General features: G+C 39.5%; 1 long non-coding RNA gene across 1 annotated transcript; it reads right to left on the bottom strand.

The window, feature by feature from the left end:
* Nucleotides 1-5,891: 5,891 nt before the first annotated feature.
* LOC127967805 (uncharacterized) lies at nt 5,892-10,428 on the bottom strand. The gene is made up of 3 exons (XR_008155832.1): nt 10,049-10,428; nt 8,566-8,724; nt 5,892-6,681 (listed from the first exon to the last, which is right to left on the bottom strand). It is a non-coding gene; the product is annotated as an uncharacterized LOC127967805 (long non-coding RNA).
* Nucleotides 10,429-26,140: the final 15,712 nt, after the last annotated feature.

The following is a 26,140-nucleotide window of genomic DNA, read 5'->3' as shown; positions in this document are numbered from 1 at the left end:
ATGTTAATGTAACATTAATAAATGAATTACCATGCTTAATAAATGCTGTATTGTTCATTGTTTGATACCTAATACATTACCTAATGTACAAAACTGCTAAAGTAGTTGATATACTTTTGCTAATACTATTCTCTGGAATAGAAAAATAAAGTATTGTATATTGAGTGTAATCGCGCACAGCACCTTTAAGGAAAAGCACCAGTATGATTGCAACTGCAGCAATTGCATCACCTGCAAGGATTTAGATAAGATAGCAAAGTGCAAATAAGAACGCAGAATTATTATGATTCAAGGATGAGGAAAATTCTTGTTTATGAAGGTAAGAGTGGTAAGTTTTGCTTTGACAGTCCAAATGTTACGAGATAGCCTACAGTTTGATATGATGAAGTCCGTTTTTCTCCAAGTCTGTGAATTAAACTGAAGTCAATCATTTTATTCGCCTTATGCATTCGGGTATCTGGTATCCTAACCTGTAATAAAATAAATAGTGTGTGTTTTGTGTTGTAAGTGTGTTAATGATGGTTTTGAATGTTGGTTAAGCCTGCCACCCGCAGTTAAACACATACGACTCATCCTCGTTTCCTGTTGTCCCCCTTTATCTACACTTGTCCGACCTGTTCTTCTGGTTCCCATGGGCTGTGTGTAGCTCTGTGCACTTTGTAAATATGTGTCTTTGTATGTGTGTGACACACGCACACATGCATAGTCATGGGCACAAACATAAATAAACACTGCCTATGCTGTTGGAAATGTACCAGATGATTATTTTCCCCAATCACATGCTCACAAACCTGTCACATTTCAAATACAAGCTCCGTAATTAAAGTCTAACCAATTGAAGCTTAATAGAAAGAGGAGGTAAAGAATAAAAAATTACAGCCAAATAACAAATGAACAAATCCTATGTCTCTAGCACATCATAAAAACCCAAGTGTAGGGTTAACAAGTAGATGTTCCAAGTTGGCACAAAATAATTAGCTGACCCTTTCTACATCAGACCAAAGAGAATGCCTCCATCTTTAATCTCTTCAAAATCAGCCACGTTTTTAAAGTGCTTTTAAGCGAGAGTGAGGACTGAAGAGGGTTACCGCTCTGAGTTATAATTATACATGCATAATTATAGCTCAGAATTGAACACCCAATTGTCACCTACAAATATAGAAACGGCGATGTGCATTCTAACCCTGCAACAAGAATAGGTGCTGCTTAAAGACACACGCTCAATCACGCACATATATGTATAATCCCCTCTGAGCTTCCCGTTTGGCACGCACACTCAAATGAATTCAGCTCATTTAATTTAGCTTTCAGATGTAATGAAGCATAAATTATGAGCTGTCGTAATGTAATTCAGCTGCTCCCTACTGTAAAATAGTAAATCATTAGGCTCCTCCACCACCATTAGAGACCTCCAGCAAACTCCATTATAGTTACAGATTACAGTCTGTGAGTCCTCTACTGCTATTGTTCCGGAATTGTGATGCAGTTCTTGAAATTTTGATTTTGTGATTTTCTGTAGAAGTTTATGTAGCAAAAGTTTAAGTGCAGCTTTTTTTTTGTTGTTGTTAAGGGCTAACTTTAAAGATTCCTGTTAGTAACATACTGGCTGTTTATTAGCACTTATAAAGCACATATTCTGGATGACCATATTCTACATCCCTAATCCTACCCAAATACCTACATTTAACAACTACCTTACTATTAATAAGCAGCAGCATATTAGGAGTTCACTGAAGCAAAATCCGTATGCTTGTTCATGGCGAGAATTGGACCTTAAAATAAAGTGTGACTAACCTGACTGCAATGTAAGTCGATTTGGATAAAAATGTCTGCCACATGCATAAATGTATAAATATTTGACTTCCTGTTAGCTTCTAGTAAGAAAGACTGTCAAACAGTTCTGTTCTCAACACTCTGGTTGTTTGGTTTAAATGTATGGATTTTAGTAGATGCAATTATGCAAAGCAACTTACATTGCATTGCATTTGATATAGTAGTAGTGACATGATTTTTGGAATTGAACCAGCTTTTGCACCATGCTTTACTGAGCTATAGGAAAGCATTGTAGTCTGCGGGATGTTTTCGCCAATAAAAGCAATAGCTCACCTCTCCTTAAGGTGGTTTGTTTCATATCTGTAGCACAACCAGTGTGGTTACAAAGTTTGAAGGTTAATGGTTTATTACAATAATGCTAGTAATGCTTTCTTTTCAAATGCATAATCTGAAGACATATTTCTTGCCATTTGTTTACGATCATTCAAATTATTTCCCAAGACTTGAGAGGCACATTAAGGGTTAAAACAAGACACACAAATGACCTCTGCAGGCTAGAGTTCAACATAATTTCATAGACCTCCACAGGTAGTTATTCTTGGAAATCCGTGGCACGAAACACCTCTGTCATTTAAAGCTCAGGTAAACTAGAGCAGCCTATGGGTAAATAGGGTTGAAAACAGGTTAATTGACAACTGTACGAACCCCTGTGTTGTAGCCACAGGCTGAAACCAAAGGTAGCATGTGTGTGCATGTGTAAGTGCAATTATCAGGCTTATGTAAGAGCATAAGTGGCCCAGGAGCAGTCAGGAATGCAAGCCTTTCTCTGTCCTTTTCTTGATCAGTGGTCCATGCGGGACATTAATGCATAGAATTCAATAAGAGAGCGTTAGGGATCTTTCCAGTCTAGCAGATATTCATACTTGAAAAAAATATATAAAAAATGCAATGTGACGTTAAAAACAGCAACGTCACTGAGTTGGAAATGCATTGCATACTAGCTGGAAAAAGTGATTTTTAACTGTTCCGCTGCTTTTAGTTACTCCATAAAACGTGTTTATGTTATTCCCTCTTTCTTAATGAATGAGTTGATTGAATAATCCCACCTGTTGAGACTCATTCTCACCCCTTGTGACTCACGTATCCACTTTTCCCAGATTCCCACCTGCAGTCTGAAAACGGGGTGCTTTTTTATGTGGAGCTTTTTTTAGTTGCTTTTTTCGCCGCAGGCTTTTTAAGCTTCTTGGCGCAGGTCTGGATTTGATTTTGCCGCTGTCCTGTTCATTCACGGCAGGCTAATATTACCTGACTGGTCATGATGAGTCACAAGACCCTTTATGCCTCATATGTTTTCAGAAGCCTTCAATAGAATGAAGGGATTTTGATTAAACTCCAGGTGAGCAGTTAGTCATCTGTCAGATGTGTAGGCGCATCTTGTATGACAGAAGGGAGAATAATATTCTCATATTAAAGAAAAAAAATAATTGTAAGAGTGGGTGTGATTTTGTGCTACCGTCTGACTGTATGAGACTATGAAACTCCTGTCATCGAGATCACGCATTAGAACATTCATTATGTGATTTTATTACAAGGCTAATTTAAGTCCAAAGATATCCTGGGGTTGAAATTATAATAAAGGAAGAGTGTTGTAAGAACAATGTATAGTTGGTACACGTAAAGGATTAGAAAATTGCCATCATTTACATGTCATTATGCTAACATGTCATCCCCAAATTGTCTTTCTTTCTTCTGTGGGACATGAAAGAAGATTTTGAGAAATGTCTCAGTGCTGTTGTTGTCTATACAATGGAAATGCAATGCAATGGTGTTTGGCTCCCAACTTTCTTCAAGATATGTTCTTTTGTAGTCTGTGAAAGAAAAAGTGTGTAGGGCTTGGAACCACATATAGATGACTAAATTTGGTTGGACTATACTTTTAAATACCTCAGTTGGATCAACTAAACTTTCTTCTATTACAAAACACACTACAGTAATCTTCTCTAAAGTTTCATATGAGGCTCTCATAAATTCTAATCAGATTTGTCAAGATTTCAGTGTGAACTGAAAATTTATCATCAAACTTTTCCTGAAAAAGTCAGTCTGAGCTACGCTTTTGTTCATTATTTTAGAAGAAATATCGGAGAGGTTTTGCTTTAGTGGATAATGACTGAGGACTCCATTAAGTATCCTGAAAGAACTGAGTAACAGAACATTTTCCATTCGACTGCCATTAGAAGATCCCCATCTGACTGTAGTCAGACAAAGGTAAAGAACACCCATTTCACTTTATTTCACTTTGTACTCTACAATTAAGGGAAGAACGGCAGCAGCAGTGACGTCTTCCTTTGTTTTTAATTATATTTAGCGACATGGTGCCAAGGATAGAAAGTGACGGAAGCATGCAGTTAATGATAATGATATAAAATAATGATAATTCATAATGATAATGATATAAAAATGCTTCCAAATATGACTAAACTGGGTTTTGTTGCCTGGCAGTGTAACATTAAATACTGTAAGTTGACAAGGTGGAGGAGGTGATAAGCATCCGATTGCCTGCGGTCATGATGCAAGATTTTGATTTGTAACTGGTCTTTTTTTCTGTTTGTAAAAATATGAATGGGTTGATTTCAGATGGGGATGATATCATCAAACATTTCAAACAAGCAAGCTGGGCACGCTCCTCCAACAATAGTCCATCTCCTCCAGTATGCCTCCCTTCACTTTGTAGTGCCTGATGACTCAATCAGTTCTTTTGGCTCTCAAAGCGGTTTACGTCACAATGGCCATCTTACAGGAAATTCCACATGACTTGAGTGCTGATCACAATAGAACTCAATGTCACCTCACAGGCTGATGGTGCCAAAATGATACATGTGCATTTGTTCTACTAAGGCAAAGAATCAATGGCCGTAGCCTCAGTTTAAATGAGCTGTCGGAAAGCTAAGATATGCCAGCAGCTGTGCTTGTGTTGACGAACAGTACCAGAGCAGATGTGAATTCGAGCTGGGTGGTATGTACTGTGCAAAGTTGGAAATAAATACGTTTTTGGTCAATCTTTGATTGGCTATCAGTGGCCAGGACTTTTTTTGTGCTATTTACAGGAAAAAAATTTAAATGCTAAGTGGAATGTGAAAAATGTCACATTGTAACAGCTGAATGTATGTAAGTTTTATGACTATAAATGGACCACAAAACCAGTCATAAGGGTAATTTTTTATTTTTAATTGTGACGAATACATCATCTGAAATCTGAATAAATAAGCTTTCAATTGATGCATGGTTTGTTAGGATGGGACAATATTTGGCTGAGATGACCAAATGAAGTCAAAAATTAGGAAATTTACACAGTATCTTCATGGAACATGATCTTTACTTAATATCCTAATGATTTTTGATAATTTTGACCCATACAATGTATTGTTAGCTATTGCTACAAATATACCTGTGCGATTGAGGACCAAAGGGTCACAAATGTGTTTTGTTTCTGTTCATATATTCATTTTGGAGGCTCTCGTGTTGCATAATTAAATCTTTTTATATTTGAGCAATGTTGGCATAAATATTAACACACCAACCATTTTCAGTTAAATTTTCAGCCAAACAACTATTTTATAATATTGTTACCATAATATAAATTTACTATTTGGTCATAGCTCCCATTGGTTCCTCGGTGTGTGTGTTTTGGTTATAGCAGAGGTTTGCGTGTGAAGGAGTGAGCCGACTGTCAGTCTGAAACTAAAATAAGCAGGAGGATGTTACAGGTGCGTCCTTTTATTTTCAAAACACCTGTACCTGAGTCAGTCAGCGTTAATCACACCTCTGCCGAAGCCACGCCCACCGCTCCGAGCAACCTCAAGGAGACAGGAGACAGACTTCAAACACACACACACACACACACACACACATATGCGAAAGACACACATACCCAGCGAAGAGGAAAACGAGTTGTGTTTGTCAGAGACAGGAAATGTAATACTTCAAATATGTAGTCCTGAAGAGAAAGGGTTAACGAGAAATCGCAATACGGTCGTTTAAGGTTCAGCGCGGATCTAATTCACATCCTGTTTAAGTTTGTCAGCTTTATGTGTCAGTTTTTTTTTTTGCATGCCTTTGTGATGAAACCAATTTTTAAGTTTCCAAATTAATTTGCCTGAATCACTTAGCTTGACATAACTAAACTACACCGGAGAAACCATTCTAGGAAATACTACATCTTGCCGTCAATGAAGAAACAGTTTGTGTCTTTGAAATACTGCAAAGAGCCTGATTCATTGCATGCCAAGAAAGCTTGTCATCTATAAAATCTATAATTGATCCAGACTGCTGTCCAATTAGTTCTGTATGTCAACTGTTGACTCACTTGTGGCTTTTTATTTCTTCTAGTTTTTACAACAATGTTGATGCTTCACTCAAACATAACTAAAAACTCAGTCAATCTCACAAGTCAAGACAGACAGTTGCTCTTTGTCAGTGATAAAGCAGATTTAGTTTAAAACGATGATGCTAAATAGAACTGAACATGTTTCTAGGCGCATATGTTTGAAATTACGGCCCTAGGGATTTGGCCACCTTCTCTGTGTTTTCTCTGTTGATAATCAGTGGGGAAAACTTACAGGAAACCGCTTGTCCTGAGATGCACTTCAGATATCTGTTCTGTCCCACATTAGCAATAGTACACCTCCATTTTATACGTCACTTCTCACACATCCGTGACTCATTTGGATTCCATTGGCTTTAGTGTGCAACCGTTGGTTCCCCCTTATCCAGACTTGAAGGTGATTGGATGATAGAAGGGGGCTCTTAGTCTGAGAGTGTCCTTTCTCAGCAGACATTACGATGTGCCATGTTGACGAACGAATCCTCTGAGACAATGGCTTTGAGATGGATTTGAAATCTCCAGGATGTCTAGGATTAAAGGGATAGTTCACCAAAAAATAAATAAATAAAAAATAATTCAGTTACATTTTGTAATCATTTCTCCCCCTCATCCCATTCCAAATCTGTACCACATTCTTCTGTGGAACACAAAAGAAGATATGAACAGAAAATGTAACATAAAGAAATCACCCAAAAAAGTATAAAAAGCCACAATTATTCAGAAAATACAAAGCCTGTATACTATGCAAGTGAGAAAAGCAAATACAATATAAAAGTCAGTTTTACTGAAGAACGGCAAACATTTCGGTCACAACATGACCAACTTCAGTACCCAAATTAAATATTTAAAAAATGCAACATACAATAACAGTTATGACATGAGGGTGAGTAAAAGATGACAGTTTTCCTTTAACAGCACCGCTTACGGCGTAGATGTATACAAGAAATATAAACAAAGATTCCTCGTTAGTTTCTATGGACCGCTGTTTCTATGGACCGCTGCCATACGTAAGTCATCAGCCATATTGGAACTTTCTAAGCCTGGCCTGCCAGTTTATGAACACTCGAGAGCAAGTGGACTGTGTGTCTGCAACTGAATATCTATGAATATGTATATCTGTGGATGTCTATATCTGCAAAAGACTTCAGAAGATGATTTTGCTAAACTAACACAATGCAACAACATAAAGCCAATTAACATAAAATTTGAAAGGTACCACAGTTTGCAATTTAAGTCTTGCCAGTTTTTACAACCAGATGCTGTGCAATGAGTGACGACACTTCGAACGTTCCAAGATGGCAGATGCGTCAACATCTACACATACATATCTATGGCTTAGTGGCCTAAATCAAAAGAGCTGGCATGTTCCAGTATGTATGTATGTATGCAAGTATGAATGAATCAATGAATCAATAAAATATATATTTTTTAATTTTTGTTTAACCCTACATTTAATTTAATTTAATTTAATTTAATTTTTGCCTTGAGAGCATTTTTGATGCACCATGTTAAATTTTTCAATTTAATCAGTGTATTTAAATACATTGCCAGTTTATAAAGAATGTTTGCATGATTTTGGCTTAATCTGATTGCTTACAATTGTTCTGACAAAGTTTCCTTTACCTGATTTTGTGTAGCCAGGACATGCAGTTGCATAGTATTTTTTTTTTTTTATCTGTGTTAAATATTTAAATTTAATAAGATAATTTAAATAAATTCTCCATTTGAACAATATGGGCTGATTGCTTATAAAAAGAATGGCATACTCTAATCAGCTTGATTGAAGACTCTTAAACACTAGAGTTTAATACGTGAAGGACTTTTGTTTGCTAACCCTAAGTATGACTAGCTGTAATAGTGATGCATGTCCTAGCAAACCCCAGTAATTACAGCAACAAGAGTTTATGTTTCAAGATAGTGGTGTAATTTGCTGCTTGACTCCAGAGGAATGTGACTGCTGACTCAATGTGTCTGTCACTGTGTGTAGATTAACACATACACCCCTCCCCTTAATGGGGGTCACTTGTTGCCTTATGTCAGATTTCCGGTAACCATTTAAAGATTTCGGGAAGTGGGTCTTCAAGGTTTCTCAACAGTGTCCGGTTTATTGCTGCCAAACACTAAATTAGAGCATCATTCTAAACTCTGAGTCATTGCGTGGAGTAGTATGTAAGGTCTAGCACCCTCCCCATCATGTTTATCTTAAAATGAGCCTTCTTTTCTTTTCTTGTCATTGTTTATTTTGTTTTCCAGAGTGGCAAAGGAAATGATGACATTAGCAGTGCCCAAATGGCCCATTCAAAGCAAACAAGTTAGAGAGACGTGCTATAATAATGCACCACACCCTCCTGTGTCCATTTGCAAGAGTGTTCATATCACTGTGTACTTCCTTGTGTTTGTGTCTGGATTACCTGGGCTCGCCAGGCCTCTTGTCTCTTAGCGTGCTGTCAAAACAAACAGCCGTGGACAAAAGAACTCAGACACATCTGCTGAGTACTGGGGAAACCTTTCATCTCTGCATCGAGCCCATTAGGGAGCTCCTCCTTGTCACATTGTAAGTCTGGATTGCACTGCAAAAAAATATGAATGAGCCCGAATGGTTACACCTCAGTGACAAATGCAGAAGATATGACTGAAAGACACATCGATGTATTCTTTGATTTGTGGACATGTCAGATTGACAGAGCAGGCACTTGAAATCAGGACATAAATACTTCATAAATGCGGTCAAAATACTCAATCCAAAATGTGATTTGATTGAACAGATTATTTTTCCATTAGTACAATAACTTTGTTTCCACAAAAGCTCGATGTTTCCATGTGCTTGAGTTTTAAAAGTTTCAAATTGACTGTCTTTACCAGTTATTGAAATTCAAAGTGGTTGAAAAGGTGTGCAGGTTGTAACTTAAAAATGTAAAAAGGAAGCAGTTGACCCTTTGCTGGGAGTTTGATTGACAGGGATCTGACCAATCACAACGCTAAATCTGTCATTTCGTTTGACAAACAAGCCAGACAAGAGAGTAGATTAACGTCGGTGGACTACAATTTGCAGCTGAAACAAGATACCTTCTGATGTTCATTTATGTTTATTTCATGCTATAGGTGGTAAAGAGGAAGAGATGATCCAAACAGTGATTTATCACGACGCATTAAAGAGCAGAATGATATTTATTGTTTGAATTTCTTAAAAAATTACACATTTAGAAAATTTAAAAGCTGGATAAATGTTAGTACAAAACATTATTTTAGTAATGTTTATGAGACAAAAAAAAAAAAAAAAAAACCTTTTCAGGAGCGTCCTTACATACTCGAAGAGAAAAAATTCTTAGAATATTATTTTTTTATTTTTTATTTATTTTAGAACTTTAAAGTAACCTTTACATAATGTTTTAATCACAACAAAAAATCTGGACATTTTAATTTTAATAATATTTTATAATAAAAATAAGAATTATATAAATATAAATAAACTTGGAAATAATATTTTATTTTAGGTAAAAATTAAGTTAATACATATAGTGCATGTATCATGTCTGCAATGCGGGCACATGCAGCAGACTTGGTTTTGCTACTCAGCAGAAATGTTGTTCACAAAAAGCTGCACTTTTACACATTCTCATACAAGCAACACACACACGCACGCACACACACACACACACACACACACACACACACACACAGTCACACACCATGTGCAAAACTCTGCCGCACACACACACACACACAGAGAGCACATCCTGTGGAAGAATGCCAAGAGGTTTTTAGGAATGTGACCTCTTGACACTTGAAGCCTGCCTGGAGACATCCACACGGACAGTAGGGAGACAAAATGGGTGATAGCAAAGGGCACGGTAACAGGAAACGTTCAATAATAGTTATTCAATATACTGATACCTTCGCAAGGAGAGACACAGATTCTAGCTTTAGGTTGCAGGAAGGGTATGTCTTGTTCGTCTCTCATCAGATCCTTGCAGTCGCGCATTTTTTTCTTGCTGTCATAAATCTTGACTTTCCAGTTTGACCATTTCTTTTTGTTCCTTTTTTTCCCTCCGTCTCTCTTGCTTTCTTTCTATCTATCTATCTCTTTTTTGGCAACATTAAAACATGCCATGACCTTGATCCTGACATATGGAGAGAAATGGCCTGGAAAAGAAGGGCTTTATCCATTCAAATAGGAGTGGATAATAAGCATAAACACACATACACACACAATTGCAATCACAAATGCTGATACAAGCAGCCACTTAAATGCATAAACCTACAACAAACACATACAGCACCAAAGACACATGCAAACACACCCACCCAAAGAGATACACATGTACACACACACACACACACACACACACACACACACGTTTAGAGGTTAACACACTTCACAGAAAAGAGCTTGCAACACACAAAGCTAAATATTAACTGCTCCACAAATATTACAGGAAGAAAACTCATTGAAGCACAGACTCAGATGCATTAAGTTTTTATATGCTTATAAATTGGTGATAAATTAGCCAAGAATCAGAGCATGATATTATGTGTAGTACAGACAGACTTGCCAAACGTATAATACTGCATGTCTTGGCTGTATGTGGTGTGCTGGAAGTTCTACAAAGTATTGGCTGAGTTATGCAAAGCAACCATGATATTTGGTGTATTGCAATTCATTTCTATACTGCAAAAACCATTTTTGCAACAACAGCCAAGGTTCAATCAAACCTCACCCACAGCGACAAGGGAAAGGACACTGACATATCCAACAGAGCTGGTTCTGCAAGTGCACAAGGAGAAGCCTCTAGAATTGCCCTTAGCTTCCAAAGCTTGAGATGTATGCAACTTCTTACTGTGCTGTTGAAAACACATCTATTACAGTGTTTTATTTATTTATTTATTAGCAATTTTGGCCTAAAGTTAGGTTGATTAAGGCACAACTAGTATCCTTATCATTTAGGAATATACATTTTAGTACTTTTGTCTTTAAGTTAGGGTTAGAGATAAATATGGAAGCATGTTTCTGCCATTAGATAAAAAAATATATATATATTGCGACTTTTTATTTCACAGTTCTGACATTTTTTGTCTCTGAATCGCAAGATTTAAGCTAAACATTTATTTTATGGCCCAATTCGCAGCTCACTATTTACTACAACTTTGCCTAAGTAAATTCTTAATAACTGATTATTAATAGTAAGTAAGGTTTATGTATTGGGTTAGGGATATAGAATATGGTCATAAGAATATGTGTTTTATAAGCACTTATAACAGTCAATATGCTAGTAAATATGCATCATAATAAGCAACTATTTAGTAGTGCCATAAACTAAAGTATTACCAAAATGTCAGAATTGTGAGTTTATAGCTTGCTCTTTATATCTTTAATTCTTAGAATTGCAAGTTTATGTCACAATCCTATCACACTGTTGTGAGAGAAAACAAGTCAGAATTGTGAGATGTAAACAATGTCCCAATTGCCATTTTTATGTTTCATTCGGTGGTGGAGACAAACTTCCATTATCCCCAACTTAATTAAATAAATGCAGAATACTTTAATTAGTAATTGCATGACACTATTTTCAATTCGCAGTTGGCTTGACTAGAATTTGTCCCTAACTTTTAACTACAAAAAGTTCGACATTTTATAGTAAATTGCAAGGAAAATACACATGACCCATAGATTGAAGGTTATCTCATGTGATTTGCGGTTGTCATTTGATTTAAAGCTGTGGGTGATGATTGTACCTGGGCCAGACAGGCTGGTGCCAATGAGCCATAAAGCATATCTTTCTGACTGAATAAAGGATGTACAATGGTTTAGCTAAGCATCATAGCCAACATGTTCCCTTTTGATGTGCTAGATTTACATGGTTACTCATGTTGGCAGACATGTAATTGTGGCTACTTGTGGCTATACTTACTTATTATAGGCTGACGGATCTTATTCCACCATATTATAATAAAACTTCCGAGGCTGACAAATACAGTACTTCTTAATCGCAGAAGAAAAGCAATATCAAAATGTTCACCCAAAAATGAAAATTTGATGTTCATCGGCTTACCCCGAGGGCATCCGAAATGTAGGTGACTTTGTTTCTTCAGTAGAACTCAAATGGAGATTTTTAACTCAAACCATTGCAGTCTTTCAGTCTTAAAATGTAAGTGCTTGGGAATCACAGCTTTGAGAGTAAAAAAAAAAGGAGGCAGGAACCGGCGGACATTTCCAAAAAAACTTTAATAACAAAATAAACGTAAAACCAAACACAAAATAAAGTCCAGGCCTGGTCCTCTCTCGTCCTTCACCGTTGTCGCTCCTCTATTGTATCTTTCCGATCTCCTCTGTGGGACTCGAGACCGGTGAGTGGCGCAGGTGTCACTTATTTTCAAATCACTCCACCGGCCTCACTCCATTCCCATGGCTCTCGCCCCACCTCACTCGTGACAGTACACAAACAAATCAAAGGAACGAGACACTGCGTTGCAGTGCCACGCTTCCGGCATCTCTGGCTGGCGCTTGCTTCATCCTTTGAGGCTGGCTGCCGGCTTCGCCGCTCGTGCTTTAATGCTTCCTGGTCTCTGACATCAGCCGTCTATGAAATCTCGCTCACTGAAGAGGAACCAAATTAAACCCTGCAGCTTGTGATGGTACACTGATGTGTAAAGACACAAAACGATCGGTCTGTGCAAGTAACTGAACAGTTTTTATATAATTTTTTACCTCTGTCCGAACTGTTCGAATTGTCCTGAGTGCATCCTGAGCACGTTCTCAATGCATTACTGCCACCTATCACTCAAGTGGACATTGACAATCCTAACTGAGATTGTAGATAGAGGTCAATGGTCCATTTGGTGGTGGTAATTCTGCGATCTATCATAAAGCAAGAATAAGTAGAAGATGCCACACGCGCCTGTTGCTGAGAACGCACTCAGGACGCGCTCAGGAGATTCGAACAGTTTGGAAAATTTCGTGAATCAGAGAGCTATATAAATACTGTTCAGTTTCTTACACAGACCAATCGTTTTGTGTCTTTACACATCAATGTATCATCACAAGCTGCTGGGTTTAATTTGGTTATGTTTGTGTATATATTTTTTTTTGTTTTAATGCTGTTTTATAACAAAGTTCGGGAGGAACAGTCGCAGTTCATTAACCTGATTAACACAAGTGGAGACCAATCAGTAATCAACTCATGACAAGGTATAAATGACAGCAGAACCTATCTCTGTTCATTGACCGTTTTCAGCATCCCGGTTCGCGCTGTCTGTCTTCTCATCACAGACCCGATTTTCCTTCCAGCAAGGAGATCCATACCGGGGATTTTTTCAGAAATGCTACTTTTTCTGACACCCATGATCATTAAACACGGCAGTTGAGCACCATCAAACGTCATCGCGACAGTTGCTCTTCTCGCCAAGCCACACGTCGTGGCCAATAGACCGTGCAAGCCGAGCTTACCTCGCTCGACACCACGCTCGATCCGATCAAGACCGGGCTCTCTTTGAGCGCTGAAATCGCAGCTCCAGCAGGCACCCAACCAGCCCGCTCCTCAGTTCCTACTGCAGCAGCAGCAGGCCTCTCTCACTTCCCGCCGCGGCTCAGCCCTTCACCGCGGCTTTTCCGGCCGAGGCGCAGTTTGAGGCCGCCTCCTCTAGCGGCACAGACCGTGCATCATAAATTAATACATTTTCAGGTGAAGACGCTAAATACAGGTTTTCGGCTAGAAAGTAGTGCGGGAGCCGCGTGGAGATTCGATCACATACGCATGTGGAATTTCAGATCCAAATTGAGTCTCGGATGCGTACAAATATTTACACTTCCACGATTAGACCGTGGGCGAACGCCCGACCGGATGTGATGTATTCTAATCAGATCTATCGGTGCGAGGTCAGAATTACCTATATCTTGTTAACTATTATTAAATGTATTTAAATTATAAATATTAGAAATAAAAAGGAAAATAATATATTACAATATATCACAATAATCGTAAGGGGGACCCTGTTAATCTTTACAAGCAGCATCTGAAAACATATTTTCTCTCTGTTATCTCGGTCAGTGTCATGTACTTGTCGAGGTACGGCCACGGCGACTCACTCCTCGGGATTAAATGTTCTCCGACCTCATCCTATGCCATCATTTCATCAAATAATTTTTTGCGTGACTGGCCAAGGAGTGGTACCATCCGGAGCAGAAGGTGGCGGTAATGCATCATAAAGATGATTGGTTGCTATCCACCTTAAACGCGAACAAGAGCGTCACTACTGATCCAGGATCAGCGATATTAGCAGTTGTATTTCCCGATTTGAGTTTGAGCTTCAGAAATGCTTGCGAAATGTAGCTTGTGTGGAAGCTACCGCACTACTTGGTAAAAGTAGCTTCGCTACTGAAAAGCTATTCGATTCAGAAAGTAGCGAAGCTACGACCAAGCTACTGAGAAATGTAGTCAAACTAGCTTCGCTGCTTGTAGCGACGCTACTGCCCAACACTGATTATTAATTTTACCATGTTGAACACGTCAAGGTAACAGTTGCTGCACGACCAGTATGCGACAATCGTTTCCAAATGCCGTGTGCTGTGGAAAGGAGGCTTAAAGTTGTTAAATGAGGCTATGACGTAGTCATCATCCACACGGAAATGTCCAAAGATATTACCTGCCTTACCGTGCACGTTTAAACCTCACTGAGGTTTTACAGACATACGTTTCATTCAATTATTCTGGCAGGACCAATTTATTTAGGGGCATATTTCACCATCTACTGGCGTGATCACTACCCTCGTTTTGCCGCAGGACAGCAGTGTGAGTAAAATTCTGTTGTCTTTCTAGGACTGTAATATGAAAAGCATGCAAGTAAATATCTTTAGAATTGCTTGGAAGTGAATAGCACATAACTGCAATTAATGTTATTGCCATAATCATGTCTTGGTATGTTTTACAGACATAATGATATTCATTGTATAATGACATTCATAGTTTTCAGAAGCCTCTGTTTCCACAGTCTATACTACAACGTGAAACCAGTGTTCCAAATGTATCCATTAGGACTAGTGACGTGTCGTCCATGAACGAATCGTTCTTTTGAATAAATCTTTTAGCTGAACGAATCTTTTAGGTGAACGAATCGCTCATGTTATCCACTGACTCATATTTCTCGTTCAACGAAGTTTCTCCCTCAATAGCAGCGCGGCGCTATAAGCAGCGCATGCGCAGCTCAGTGAACCGGGTAACAACCATTTCATCCTGTCAAAGAATTACTCAACCTCGAGCCGATAGCCTTCGAGTATGAGGTGACAGAGTATGTGATTCGTTGAATGTAGTAACGAATACGCCCTTCAATGAACGAGTTTCATATGAGTCTGAACTAGATCTAGAGATCTTATCGTTCGTGAGTGAAATTACTGAACTGGCACACATGTCATTCGTGAACGAACTGAATGAACGGATACATGTCGTTCGTGAATGAAAATGAACTGGCACATAGCTTACCTTGTTCGTGAACGAAATTAGAGTAAACCGGGTTAGTCTGCTACTTAGCATGTCAATCTCGAAAATGCAAAGCGCAGTTATAGGTACAGTACTGTGCACATACGCTCGTTTTGATATTTAGCAACTCCACGTTTAATCCATAGACCGTAAAAGAAAGGTTTAATCCCCGATTTATGGATGTGAATTTATAATATACAAACTGTTTGACCAAACAATTAAAATGCTAATTAGGCAAGAAACCTTGTGCTTTGTTCATCTGAACAACTCAATTAGACTTTATATATTGAATGCGATTACACACACATTTTAATAAAGCCAGATCAGCTTTTGTAACAAGTGAACGCGTTCGTTGACTTAAGACATAATACACTCTTTTTTTTTTTTTTTTTTTTTTTTTTTTTTTTTTTTTTTTTTTTTTTTTTTTCCGCCTGGTGGCACATTTTGCGTAAAACGAAGAAATCATCACTGGACGAATCTGAATGAATCATTTTGGTGAATGAACTGAAAATGAACGAATCTCTAGAAAGAATCATAATTTCCACCACTAATTAGTGCTGCAACGACGCGTCGACATCATCGTTTACGTCGACTACAAAATACATTGACGCGTGTGAAATGCGTGAACGCGTCACACTGTTTACATCTCGCATAATGGCATACTGCGAATAATAGAATGCAACTTTCTTCACAAACCGAGACCACTGTTATTAAAAGTATGAGAATACTTTAAACAGAGGACAAATAAAATGGCTCTTTGTTCCCTTTGCAAAACCGATATGGTGTACCACGGCAGCACAACTGCGATGAGCGAGCACCTCAGAGAAAACATCTAGGCGCTCTCCGGTGTCTCCATGCAGTTTAACTGGTTACCCTGTGATCTGGTGACCAACTTCCTGGTTCAGGTCTGATATTCTTGCGCTGCGGCATTCTGAAAAGTTGAGATATTTTCAACTCGATGCGGTGCGGACGCGCTGAAAAAAAAAAAAAAAAAAAAAAAATAAATATATATATTATGCATATATTATCTGCTCTGTTTTCCCCCGCATGTCCAGCGAGCACAAGTTTGTCAGCAGACGCAGTAAATATTTATTCGTTTCCACTGCCCGTCCAGCGAGCACCAGTCTCTCAGCGGACGCAGTCAATATTTATCCGTTTCCACTGTCCGTCCAGCGAGCACCAGTCTCTCAGCGGACGCAGTAAATATTCATTCGTTTCCACTGTCCGTCCAGCGAGCACCAGTCTCTCAGCGGACGCAGTAAATATTCATTCGTTTCCACTGCCCGTCCAGCGAGCACCAGTCTCTCAGCGGACGCAGCAAATATTTATTCGTTTCCACTGCCCGTCCAGCGAGCACCAGTCTCTCAGCGGACGCAGCAAATATTTATTCGTTTCCACTGCCCGTCCAGCGAGCACCAGTCTCTCAGCGGACGCAGCAAATATTTATTCGTTTCCACTGCCCGTCCAGCGAGCACCAGTCTCTCAGCGGACGCAGCAAATATTTATTCGTTTCCACTGCCCGTCCAGCGAGCACCAGTCTCTCAGCGGACGCAGCAAATATTTATTCGTTTCCACTGTCCGTCCAGCGAGCACGAGTCTCTCAGCGGACGCAGTCAATATTTATTCGTTTCCACTGTCCGTCCAGCGAGCACCAGTCTCTCAGCGGACGCAGTCAATATTTATCCGTTTCCACCGTCCGTCCAGCGAGCACCAGTCTCTCAGCGGACGCAGTCAATATTTATTCGTTTCCACTGTCCGTCCAGCGAGCACCAGTCTCTCAGCGGACGCAGTAAATATTTATTTGTTTCCACTGTCCGTCCAGCGAGCACCAGTCTCTCAGCGGACGCAGTCAATATTTATCCGTTTCCACCGTCCGTCCAGCGAGCACCAGTCTCTCAGCGGACGCAGTAAATATTTATTCGTTTCCACTGTCCGTCCAGCGAGCACCAGTCTCTCAGCGGACGCAGTAAATATTTATTTGTTTCCACTGCCCGTCCAGCGAGCACCAGTCTCTCAGCGGACGCAGTAAATATTTATTCGTTTCCACTGTCCGTCCAGCGAGCACCAGTCTCTCAGCGGACGCAGTCAATATTTATTCGTTTCCACTGTCCGTCCAGCGAGCACCAGTCTCTCAGCGGACGCAGTAAATATTTATTCGTTTCCACTGTCCGTCCAGCGAGCACCAGTCTCTCAGCGGACGCAGTAAATATTATCCGTTTCGACTGCCCGTCCAGCGAGCACCAGTCTCTCAGCGGACGCAGCAAATATCTATTCGTTTCCACTGTCCGTCCAGCGAGCACCAGTCTCTCAGCGGACGCAGTAAATATTTATTTGTTTCCACTGCCCGTCCAGCGAGCACCAGTCTCTCAGCGGACGCAGTAAATATTTATTTGTTTCCACTGCCCGTCCAGCGAGCACCAGTCTCTCAGCGGACGCAGTAAATATTTATTTGTTTCCACTGTCCGTCCAGCGAGCACCAGTCTCTCAGCGGACGCAGTAAATATTTATTTGTTTCCACTGTCCGTCCAGCGAGCACCAGTCTCTCAGCGGACGCAGTAAATATCGATCCGTTTCCACTGCCCGTCCAGCGAGCACAAATCTCTCAGCGGACGCAGTAAATATCTATTTTCATTATTATTTTTCTTTCCTCTGTCTGTCCAGCTAGCCTCAGTCTCCCAGCGGACGCAGAAAATACCTATGTCTCTATCAGTCCGCGAGCACTAGTCTCACAGCGGACTCAATAACATCTATTTTTCCTCTGTTTGTCCAGTGGGCCTCAGTCTCCTAGCCTGGTAATACCAGACTCTGTCTACGAAGCAAAGTGAAGTAGCAGAGTCTGCAATGGCATAATAGAGAAGTGTTTTCTCTCTCGCTAGGGGGCACTTGTCTGAAGTTTAAAATCATTGGTTACCCGTAAGCCAATCAGATACGTTTAGTTATGACGTATGTTATGCGCCTGTACAGCCGCATCGAAGCACAGACATCATGCATCGAACTCAAATCTATGATTGAACTTCCACTGTAAATCTGTTGTTAAACACTCTTCTTGTTCTGGCTTCAGTTTGAAAAAGAGTTGAATGTTCTCCATAACAGAGCGAATTGCATCCCGTGTCTCGTTTCCCATTTCCGCAGTCGTTTCAGTTTTCGATTTCTCTAACCTACAATTTAAAACTCTGTGCTTAGCATCTACGTCACGGCTCTCAGCCCGCCCTCTGCTCGTTGATTGGCCCGGCTGTTTCCAGACCGGTGGCAAACCGAAAGCTCCGACGCTGTATCAGACTGAGTACAGAAGCGAAATAAAATTGAGCAGAAGTAGGAAGTCCGTCGTAGTCAGGCTATCAGTCTCCCAGCGGACACCGTAAATACCTATTTTTCCTCTGCCTGTCCAGCGAGCACTAGTCTCTCAGCGGACGCAGTATGCATCCATCTCTTCCTGTTCTTCGTCCAGCAAGCCCAGTCTTCCAGCGGACGCAGGGACATAATTCGTCTCCCATATCTGTCCAGCGAGCCTCAGTCTCCCAGCGGATGCAGTAATATCTATTAGTTTCCCCTGCCTGTCCAGCGAACACTAGTCTCCCAGCGGACACAGAAATATCTATTGGTGTCCCATGTCTGTCCAGCGAGCGCTAGTCTCTCAGCGGACGCAGTAAATACCTATTCATTTCCTCTACCCGTCCAGCGAGCCTCAGCCTCCCAGAGGACACATTACGCATCTAGTCAATATATCATTACACCTCGCAGGCAGACGGTGGAGCTTGTCTTCCCGACATCGTAACCGCTTCTTCCTCAACTAGTAACCAACAGGACCTGCCTGCTCCTCTACTTCTGCCAGAGGCATTGCGAGATCTCCTGGTCAACGACCATACTTCTAAAAACGTCAGCCCGCCAAATCTCTGCGTTTTGGGGGGTTTGTAGTCCGGCGGCTGTCCTTTTGCTCTCTTGTTTTGGGGGGAGTACTCTGGGTTCGGGCCACTTCCCGAGCTCGGAGCCCTCCACCCGGACAGCACGCCAAATACGCATAAACTTACGGTATTAATATACGTAGATGTGAACTCGTGAAATGCTGTTTTATAACAAAGTTCGGGAGGAACAGTCGCAGTTCATTAACCTGATTAACACAAGTGGAGACCAATCAGTAATCAACTCATGACAAGGTATAAATGACAGCAGAACCTATCTCTGTTCATTGACCGTTTTCAGCATCCCTCCTCCACCCCATTTCTCCTCACTTATAGATCCATCTACTCTTACCACAACCGGGGGGAGTACTCTGGGTTCGGGCCACTTCCCGAGCTCGGAGCCCTCCACCCGGACAGCACGCCAAATACGCATAAACTTACGGTATTAATATACGTAGATGTGAACTCGTGAATTGTATGTTTTAGCTGTGATTCACATCCACTTACATTAAATGACTGAATGACTGCAATCTTTATTTGTGTTCTACTGAAGAAACCAAGTCACCTACATCTTGGATGCCCTGGGGGTAAGCAGATAAACATCACATTTTCATTTTTGGGTGAACTATCCCTTTAAGGCGAATTTTGACCAGCCCAAAAAGGATATCACTTTTGAAGTGTATTTTCCTTGAAAGCAGCTGAAAATAAGCAACATCTGCACATTGCATGACTGTAGTTCCCTGACCAAGCTGGACAAATCTGGTGGGAGGGGGTTTAGACAAACCATCTGAATCATACTGTTTCCTCTAACACACCGGAAAAGGGGTCAGTGAGTAATGGTGGTCTCATCGAGCGGGTGAACAATGTGAACGATGTGAGGAATCCGACAGACACAAACCGTTCCAGGACTATTATCTTAGCTCAGCCTGGGCTACTGAGTTCAGCTTCTAATGGATGACAACATCACTATGGAAACAAGTAAAACAAACAATGCTTGGGTTTTGCGTATAGAAGAAACAGTAGACCCACGATTGCCATTCACAGTTTGGTTGATCAAAATAGCAGCTTCCTTAAGAACAGACAGCACACGTCTAAACAAAATCAGTAATCTTTTTGGAAGTTTACAGGTATGGTGTTTGCCAATGCCTGTTCCAATTCTAAAGAAATGTTTTGTTGTTGTTGTTGTTATTGTAATGTTTACATAATAAATGGCAATACATAATGTGCTGGTGAATAAATCAATTGTTTGTACACTTTAATCTACAGGCAATTCAGTGCCACAGAATTAATTTAATGCTCATGAATGTGTTTTTTCTGAGCCTGCAGATTCAAAATGAGTCACAAGTGTCTCATCTGGAAAGCCATTTTTCAATTAAATCAAATGTTTGGCTTCCTTAGAAGGACACCAGTCATTTTTTGGCTGCAGGCTAGACCAACCACTATGTTTGACAAATTCAATGTGACAGCCCAAGCAATTAGCTGTGGTTTTCTAGAGGAAACGAACCGCCCCCCTGCACATCCCCACCCCCCTTCCCATCCCAATGAGTAGTTCACCATCATTCATAGAAGTACGCTTGTTTTTTATCTATTAGCTCAGTTTGGCACCCCATGACTGATCATCCCTTTGGCCAGTTAGTGTGTGTGTGTGTGTGTGTTTGTGTTAATGCAGTAGTGTTGGGGAAGTGACATTTATGCATTTGGCAGACGCTTTTGTACTTTGTTACACGTTCTCACCTACAGCGCTGCCATTGTTTTCACAAGTGACAATACTGTACCAGTACCAGAATCTTTTACAGTACATATTTGAAAGTTTTATTACTCTTATCTGTATGACAAAAAATTATGGAATATTTAAATTAAATGCAAATGGTCGCACCGGTGCCTTCAAGTTAGCTGTCAACCATTGAGCGTGCTACTATTCAGCTTCCACAGACCCTCAAAAACTTCAACAGCGCACATTTTTCTGGTTTAACATTAAAGCAAGCATCCATGTAATGATGTTACTACTTACATGTTTCAGATGATAAGCCACATATGTCGAAGAACGAAACAATGAATGAAACAGACGTTTTCATGTCCTTGACCGATGTACTGAAATTACCCCAGACCATCTGTCCATCATGGACCATATGACTTTGCCACTTTTTGTTAATTTTTCCCCCTGCGAATAACCAACTAATAAAGTTTTGATCGACTAAGCCTCTTCTCATCGACTAACGATTAGTAAACATTCCCTCTAATAGTCGACTGACATTTAGTCGACTATTAGAGGGAATGTTGACTAACTGATAGTCAAACCCTAATTTAAAGAGACGATACAAAAACAGCGTGTTTCTGTTTCCACTAAAACTAGGCATTTTCAAAATGATATTAAATGATATGTGGGGTATTTTGAGCTGAAACGTCACAGACAAATTCTGGGGACCCCTGAGACTTATATTACATATTGTAAAAAGGGGCATAATAATTTAAATTGTTCTTGTAAGCAGCACTTATTCAATTAAAAAAGATTGTGCGAGGAGACGCAGTCTGGTTAAATTTTTGGATTTGTTCATTCAGACACGTCTAAATGAAATGATTAACTGGTATAATTTATGAATTACATTTTTTAATATGCTGTATAATTGAGAAAACCATTTATTTGATCAATTTCTTTGGATTAAAGTTACATGCCCAATGTATTGTAATATTTAAAAACACTGATGTAGGGCTAGGTTGCACTGCACTGCTTTTTCATTGAAAAAAAAAAAAAAACATATAGATTGTTACTCGAAAATCGACTCTGTTTTAAAACTGCTGTCACATTGCTGAAAAACGCTAACTGAGGTAGTCTGAATAAGTGTATTTAGTTACTCCCTTATCCAGCCCATTCCAGAACAGAAGATTTTATTGTGTAAAACTTCTGTGTTTTATGTGGTGAATGTTTTTTTTCTAAAGAGGATATTTGGGTATTGACTTCGTGAGCCTTATCTCAGTGTGCATAACACTGGGTTTTATCAGAACTGTAGGTAGATGGGAGCTGACGTGGATGTCCTGGGAACACTCAGCACCAGGGAGAAAAGCAAACACAACCAGGATAGTAAGGAAAAACAGATTCTGCAAAAAGGTAAACATTCATAAGACAGATGGATTGGGGAACCTGATATCATGCAATACTACTAGGCTTACTGCTGCAAAGATAACTCGCAAGATTCTGCCCTCATGAGAACCCTGAAGGTCCAATAGTTTCCAAATAGTGACTCTACATTTACATTTACATTTACATTTAGTCATTTTGCAGATGCTTTTATCCACAATTGGGGGATGCGTAAAGTGATCCTTCTTAAAGAGGCAAACAGACACAGGAAGTGCTCATAACAACAAGTTTCAGGCATTGTTCAAATAAATACATGCTAAAAAGGGAAGGAATAAATAAAGAAAAAAAAGTCACTGAAGACCAGTCGTGCCGCTGCATTCTGAATCATTTGTAGACGTTTGATTGTGCTTGATGAAAGTCTAGCCAGAAGAGCATTGCAGAAGTCTAGCCTAGAAATGACAAGGCCCTGGACAAGAAGTTGTGCAGCATGCTCTGTTAGAAAAGGCCTGACCTTTCTGATGTTGTGCAATGTAAACCTGCAAGATTGAGTAGTCTTTGCAATATGAACTTTGAAGTTCACCTGGTCATCAAAGATTACACCAGGATTTTTGACGTTGATTTTGAAGTTGATGGGGTAATTGTAGAAGAACCTAGCTGGATGGTGAAATCATGCTGTACAGTTGTAGTGGGAGGGAAGACAAGAAGCTCAGTCTTTCCCAGGTTGAGCTGTAGGTGATGTTCTTTCATCCATGCCGAGATGTCCGCCAGTCAGCTTGAGATCTGTACAGATACTTTTGAATCATCTAGTTGAAATGAGAGATAGAGCTGTGTGTCATCAGCATAGCAATGGCAGGAGAAGCCATGTGCCTGTATGATGTTACCCAGTAATGTAGGGTATAGAAGAACTGGGGGAATATGGGGTCCAAGAACTGATGCCTTAGGAAACTCTGTGACCAGTTGATGTGCTTTGTAAACCTCTGCTCCCCAAGCCACCTTGAAAGACCTACCAGTGAGATAGGATTCAATTCATTGAAGTGGAATCCCTGTCATGCCCAGTGATGAGAGTGCAGACAGGAGGATCTGATGATTGACTATATCAAAAGCAGCAGATAGATTCAGCAGAATAAGAACTGATGATTTGGAATCAGCTTTTGCAATCTATAAGGCTTCCGTAACTGAAGTCTCAGTTGAATGGCCACTCCTGAAACCTGACTGGTTAGCGTTCAGTTTGTTGTTCTGTGAAAGTTTGTTGTTCGAGGGTTTTCACTATAAATGAAAGGAGATACAGATCTGTAGCTGTCAAAAAGTGAAGTGTTTAATATAGATTTTTTGAGCAGTGTGGTTACCCAAGCCTGTTTGAGTGCAGTGGGGAAGGTTCCTGTGAGGAGAGATGTGTTGAAGATGTGTGTGAGTGCTGGTAATAGTGTATGGAGAGATTGCTTGGAGAAGGTGTGAGGGGATTGGGTCTAGAGGACATGTTGTAGGATGGCTGGAGAGGATAAGTTTTGATATTTCTGCCTGAGTAAGGGTCAGAAGGAGAAGAATGGAGTAGTGACTACTCTTGAATTTGAATTATGGAAGAAAATTTAACTGCAATTTGGATTTGAAAAATTAAAACTGAAATTCAAATATGTTTCAATAAGATATTTTTTTTAAATAGAAAAGTTAGATATGTCATGACAAGATGGCTTGACAGTTTGATTTGAAGACGCAATCAAGATGCAGAATTGCAGTTCAGATTTGAATAATATGGAGGTAAAGTTGAAAACTGAAATTGAATTAAAAACATGAAACATGAAAACAAACAAACATAAAGTTTGTTCATGTACATTTTTTTTTTTTTTTTGGTTGCACTTTATTTTGATAGTCCACTTTAAGCTTTCTACTTAGTAACTTTGGCATTACATGTCAACTAACTCATTATTTTGCAACTACATGTCAACTTTGACTCAGACACAGAATGCATTTGCCAGTGTTTTTTTTTTTTTTTTTTTTTTTATTGCAACTTGTTTAATCCTTCTCTCTGTCATCCCAACTGAAATTCAAAATCAGCTTCCTGTTAGGTGTGGGTAATTCAATTCAAATTCACACTTCAACTCAATTTGTCAATTCAGATCTTTTTTATATATATATTTCTGTTTAAAATCCATCACCACATGTACCTGGTGTAAGAATGTCATAGAAAGCACCATCTAAACTAACTTAAAGCTTAACTGTTCAGGGTGCAGAAACTGCTGTTTGCATCTTTTCTGAGAACAGACTGTTATATAATCTGAATGGTGTAGATAAGACAGAACCTTTGTAACAAATGCACATTGTGACAGATGCTGTGAGTCTGCCAGCATGGAACCCATGCAGGCCACTGGCAATAATATGGTCATTGTTCAATTTCCACTTGCCCGGTTCAGTGTATGACTCTCCAGTTTATCAGACAGTCTTAAAGTTACTGTACTGCTGCAAAAAGGTTAAAAAGGACCTTTACATTAGGTTACATGTCCATGGGATATATATCCAATAAAATGTACACAGCATGCAAAAGTTTGGGTCACATATTCCCTCACAGCTTAATAGTAATGACTTTATGAATGTTTTCACTGATAAAATAGATAACATCAGAAATACAATAAAAAATACGATTAAAAATGTATATAGAAAGTGCACTTGTTAAAATTAAAAAAACTAGCTTCTTGCGTCAGATCAAGGCTGCATCTCATTGCTAGTTTTAATTGTTCTTAGTGCTGTGTTCGACATCATAGATCATGACATACTCATAGATTGATTACAAAACTATACAGGTATTCAAGGACAGGCTTTAAAATGGTTTAGATCCTACCTGTTTGATCACTACAACTTTGTTTATTTAAATGGGGAGTCATTTCATTTATCACCAGTAAAATATGGAGTGCCACAAGAATTTGTCCTAGGTCCGCTGCTATTTTCAATATACATGTTGCCCCTTGGTAATATTATTTGAAAATAAAGGATTAGTTTCTACTGTTGTGCAGATTATACTCAACTATATATCTCAACAAGACCAGATTAAACTTCTAAATTATCTAAGCTTACAGAGTGTGTTAAAAATGTAAAAGATTGGATGACCAGTAATTTTCTCCTGTTAAATTTGGAGAAGACAGAGATATTACTTATTGGACCAAAAAACAGTACACAGAATCTCGTAGATTACAATTTGCAACTAGACGGATGTACTGTTACTTGCTCTACAGTCAAAAATCTGGGTGTTATATTAGACAGCAACTTGTCTTTTGAAAACCATATTTCCCATATTACAAAAACAGCATTCTTCCATCTCAGAAAGATTGCCAAGCCTGTTTTTGATGCAGAAAAGCTAGATCGTGCATTCATGACCTCTAGACTGGACTATTTCAATGCACTGCTAGGTGTTTGTCCTGCATCTTCAATAAACCAGCTACAAGTAGTCCAAAATGCAGCGGCTAGAGTCCTTACCCCATTTGTGATATTTTTTTTGTTTTCATTTTTTCCATTATTCTAAGATGTGGAAAAAATAAAATAATAATAAATG

The sequence above is a fragment of the Carassius gibelio genome, chromosome B11 (genome assembly GCF_023724105.1).
Source record: "Carassius gibelio isolate Cgi1373 ecotype wild population from Czech Republic chromosome B11, carGib1.2-hapl.c, whole genome shotgun sequence".
Lineage (NCBI taxonomy): Eukaryota > Metazoa > Chordata > Actinopteri > Cypriniformes > Cyprinidae > Carassius > Carassius gibelio.
This window is presented reverse-complemented; position numbering and strand designations above follow the sequence as displayed.